Source organism: Vicia villosa, linkage group LG6, assembly GCF_029867415.1.
Source record: "Vicia villosa cultivar HV-30 ecotype Madison, WI linkage group LG6, Vvil1.0, whole genome shotgun sequence".
Classification (NCBI taxonomy): domain Eukaryota; kingdom Viridiplantae; phylum Streptophyta; class Magnoliopsida; order Fabales; family Fabaceae; genus Vicia; species Vicia villosa.
In genome coordinates this window covers 102,696,531-102,701,663 of record NC_081185.1, presented here as the reverse complement: position 1 = coordinate 102,701,663, position 5,133 = coordinate 102,696,531, and the positions used below count along the sequence as shown (strand labels likewise).

Sequence of the window (5,133 nt, the reverse complement as noted above, 5' to 3'; positions counted from 1 at the left end):
GAGAATTTGAATTTCTGAACTCTATCAATTCTCAACCAAACTTGATGAATCAAACATAAAAATTGTTCTAAACTTCCTCACCATTCCAGATATGTAACTAACGTGCATTTATATTAACTACAACTATTTAATTTCCCAGAAAACATGAAGAACCCTAGAAATTTAAAAATAAAATTAAATGATGCACGTGATGAATAAATGAATGATGAATAAGGGCTTTTGATCCTCTCATGATGCTGAACAAACTGGTATCAAGCTTTGATGAAATAGATACAAGAATAAGAGAGTTAGAGTTTGAGAACCTACCTCTGAAACTGAAGGTCGATGGTTATGGTAGAGGGTTTCTAGCAATGATTTGATGATTGCGAAAGCTTCCTGGTACCTCAGTGATGCTAAAGGGATCTTTAATTCACCTTTAATCACCCTGAATTGCTATGATCAACTCCAGTTGCTCAAGCTCCAAGTGAAAATGGAAGATGATGATTATGATGTTACAGATGTGTTGCAGACATCTAGATAGCTTTCTAACACCCTAAGGAAGATGTTGATGCACTCCAATTGGAATGACACCCTCTGAATTCTTCAACTCGACTCCACTTGCTTAAGCTCCAAGTTGAAAGTGACCATGCTGATCCAGCTACTACAGAGCTCCAAGGAGGGCTTGGATAACTTCCACTCAATGCCCTTGAGATGTTATAAAACTCACTTTCAATGAATAAGCTCTGGTTTGAAGAATTGACTTCTTCACTCCATGAACTTTTGAAAAATGAGTAAAAGAGGGAGAATTTGAAGAAAGCAAGTATTGAAGTTGCTTTGGTGTGATTTGAACTGAAAGTGAGCCTTCTATTTATAGGCAAAAGATCTGATTTCTTGAGAGAGTGAGGTGAGCTTGATGAGGTCACTTTTGTGAAACTTAGTATTGAAGAAAATATGAAATATCCAAAAATGCAGTGATGGCATTTTGATTCCAATTGATCCCAAGCCCTAAAAATTGATTCCATATGATCTTATGGCTCAATTCTGATATGTAGAAGAATTATAATTGGTCTTGAGAAGATTCCTTTGATGAATCACCATTTGCCATAAATTCCTATTTGTAATTATTACATAATCACATGGTTTTGAATTTTTGAATATTCTACAATCTTGATGCAATGATTCAAATGATTCCATCCAATATCTTCTGATATATTTTGAGTTATGATGCACCAATTAGTAGAGGCATTTGCATAAATTTGACCAAATGCATATTTGGTCATGCCTTGAAATCCTACTTTGAATGCCTTACTTTGATCATGCATAACTTCTTGCCAAATTTGAATTAAGAGATGATCCAAGACTTTTTTGGAAAGCTTAAATGATTTAATTCAATTCACCTGTTTTGTGTTTCCTCAAAATTATTTGGGAACTTGGTGAAAATTGGTCGTGAAGTTTGAGAAAAACTAGGGATTTTTTTACACTTAAGTATTTTTTTTCAAGAACTTTGTGAGCCCATATCTCTCAAATGGTTGATTTTTTGAAGACATTTTATATGTGACAATGTTGTTTATTGGATCAAAATCTACAACTTTCAAGTTGGTAGTTTTTTCTTCAGTTTGTACTTGAAAATTTAAGTTATCTGCCCATGAAGTTTGGACAAAAATGCTTAAAAACACTTAGAAAAAAATCTAAGTATTTGAAATTTCCTACTTTGACTTTTGTTGACTTTTTGATCTTTGATTGATTTTTTTGAATTTCTTTGATCAAATGACTTTAATAATCATATGTTGCTGATTTTGATCCCTAAAAGTCCATAGTTGACTAAAATTCCAAAAAGTCAAAGGTGATCTCCAACAGTTGACTTTTTCCAAATGAACTGTGTTCTTGGAGATTTTAAATGAATCAAGCTTTCCTCCTAAAATGAATGTTGTGTAGGGATTATAATGAGGCAATGGAAGTTCTTGAGCTATGATTTGAGCCATGGGATCTTGTCCTGGTAAAAGGTCAACTCTCCATGTGAATTAGGTCAAAAAACCCTAATTGTGGACCAGATGAAATTAGGAGTTGTTGAACTTGAATTGAAGTACATCTTCCATTGGATATGAATGTAGGAATAATTTGAATATGTTTGAGCTTTTTGAATCATCTTTTGAAGCTTTGTGAGTCTTCCCAAATGAAAGTCCTGACTTCAGTCCCTGATGGGCCTAAAACCCTAATTTGGTGACTTTGATAGACTTTAGGCTTGATGCCTTGATATTGAAGATCATAGGTGGATGAATGAAACATCTTGAGCCATATGCTTGTGTTGAGGATCACTTCCATTTTGGATTGTTATTTTGCTGGAACCTCCTGACTTGAAACCCTGATTTGAGTACTTGGTGAACAAGTGACTGCCCTGGGTGTCTGCTTTGAGTTGATAGAATAGTTGAGATGTTTAAATGATGTGACATCTCAGGGGGGGTCAAAAATTAGGGTATGACACAGGGGAAACAAGATGAAGCTCACATTAAGGTACATTACTTAGTATAGTTTCTCTATTCTCTTGTATGATTGGTGTGTTAGAAATGGTTGAGGAAGATGATATGGATTTGGATAAAAAAAGGTGAAGCACTAATTCTAATGAATTATATGCAATCTTTTGAATTTATTTTCATCTTTCACTTGATGAAATTTTTTATAGGAATTACACATGATTTATCTCAAGCATTACAAAGAAGCGGTCAAGATAATGTAAATGCTATGAAGTTAGTAAAAGTATCCAAAATAAGGCTTCAAGATATAAGAGATAATGGCTGGGATTCTTTGTTGAATGATGTTTCATTTTGTGAGGATAATGATATTGACATTTCAAATATGGATGACACTTTTCAAACATCATAAAAAAAGTCAAAGCGAAAAATGGAGAAAGTATCTAATTTACATAATTTTCAAGTTCAATTGTTTTATGAAGTGATTGATCGACAACTTCAAGAGTTGAATAATCATTTTACTGAAGTGAATACTGAGTTGTTCCTTTGTGTAGCATGTTTAAGTTCGAGAAGTTCATTTTCTGTGTTTGATAAGGAGAGGTTAATTCATTTAGCTCAATTTTATACTTTCATGTTTTCCCAAGTTGAGTTATTGGCACTAGATTGTCAGTTGGAAAACCATTTCTTAGATTAATGCTCTAACATTGAATTTTCAAAATTATAGGGGATTAATGATCTTTCTATCAAGCCCGTATAGACCAAAAAATATGTTGTGTATCTGTTGGTATATTTTCTTTTAAAGTTATCTTTGATATTTCTAATGGCAGTTGCAATAGCTGAAAGAGCTTTCTCTGCTATGAATATTATCAAGAATCAGATGTGAAATTGCATGGGTAATGAATGGTTAAATGATTGCTCAGTTACTTACATTGAAAAAGATATCTGTGTTGATGTTGAAAATGAGAAAATCATTCAAAATTTTCAAAACATAAAAAATCGTAGAGAACAATTATGATATAAATTTATATCTTGAAAATGAAATATTATATTTAGAGGAGTGCTAGCAACACTCTCTTTTGAACACTCTCTCAAGCACTCACTTTCTTATTGGTTGAAACATGTGTGAGTCCCTCATTTTGAAAATAGGTCCCACATAAAGCAGTAGGACCCACACATGTTTCAACCAATAAGAAAGTAAGTATTTGAGAGAGTGTTCAAAAGAGAGTGTTGTTAGCATTTCTCTTATATTTATTTATCCGACTACTCAAAATTTCTAGCTCTATATCCCTGGAAAAAAAGTGGCGCGCTTTCAATAACACCATGATACCTCGTCGACTAAACTTAAGTAAAGTTGTTTTTCAACCAAGTTAAATCACTTAATCGTAATAGTATAAAATAAATGATAGATGCTTACTTTACATAATCATAATCATAATAAAAAAATCATAATCGTTTTACATCATCATAACCATCTAGTAGTTTTGAAAAGAAGTAAATATTTATAGATAACTATTTTGTAAAACGGGTGTAAATATTTAGAGACAAGTAAGTTGCAAAAACAATGATATAAACTGTTGCATGATATATATACTCTCCTGCATGAAAGAAATTTAAGGTCAGAGAAAAAAGTTGCATTATGCAAGAAATTATAAGAGCAACAACTAACAAACACGTTTAAATAAAACTTAAAAGTTTAGAAGTAACAAAATTATGTGTTTACTTAACTGGTTAAATAACACAATAACATTTCATCCAAATGCACAGGGAAAGTGCAGGTGAGACACAATAATCTTTACAATCGAAGTTTGTTTTACATTTGCGAGATACTATAATTTAAAACACTAAATAATGTTATTGAAGTGGGATGATATATTGTGTATAACATAACTAATAAAATTTAAGTTTGATGAGAAAAACACTTACCTTTGACTCCATTTACCACAAGAAGTAGATAAATAAATAGGATGAGAATGTATATAAATTTGAGAACTATAGTCATATTTTTTTCTCATTTTCATGTAATCATTAATTTGTTTGGTCATTTTATAATCTAAAAATATTTAATTCTTTGTTATATTCATCAAAATATTTTATTAAATTAAAATTATTATTAAATGTCTTCTAATTATATCCATAAGTTGTAGTTGGCCTTTGCTCATTCAATTTGATCACTCGACTCTTTTTGTAATATATATATATATATATATATATATATATATATATATATATATATATATATATATATATATATATATATATATATATATATATATTATACTAAGAAAAATATTATTTAAAGCATTTTTTGCATTTGCATTTGCGATGGTTTTATTGCTTGTGATGTCTGTATTGTGACAATTTTACAATCGTAGCAAGTATCTGTACTGTGTATCTATTTTATGATGGTTTAAAATTTTTTTGTCTTAACTGTCGTAAAAAAACACTATAGTTTTAAACAACCTCTAAAGTAAAACTAATAACAAAGTCGTGCATACGCACATGTTTTGGTCTGGTACGTGAATTTTTTTTACATATCGTATTTGACTGACAATATCGATTTTATTATATATTAGGTTGTCATTAAAAAAAACATGATTTGTAAACACTACAACACGCTGGGGCTTTTAAAGCGCTTATTTTGGGCTTTTAAAGCGCTGTAAAAGCTGGCACTGGCGTAGGTAACAAA

General features: G+C 31.0%; 1 long non-coding RNA gene across 1 annotated transcript; it reads right to left on the bottom strand.

Moving 5' to 3' along the window:
* Positions 1-1,945: 1,945 nt before the first annotated feature.
* Positions 1,946-4,487, bottom strand: LOC131611989 (uncharacterized). Its single transcript, XR_009287254.1, has 3 exons — positions 4,371-4,487; positions 4,173-4,273; positions 1,946-4,042 (listed from the first exon to the last, which is right to left on the bottom strand). It is a non-coding gene; the product is annotated as an uncharacterized LOC131611989 (long non-coding RNA).
* Between the last annotated feature and the right edge of the window lie 646 nt (positions 4,488-5,133).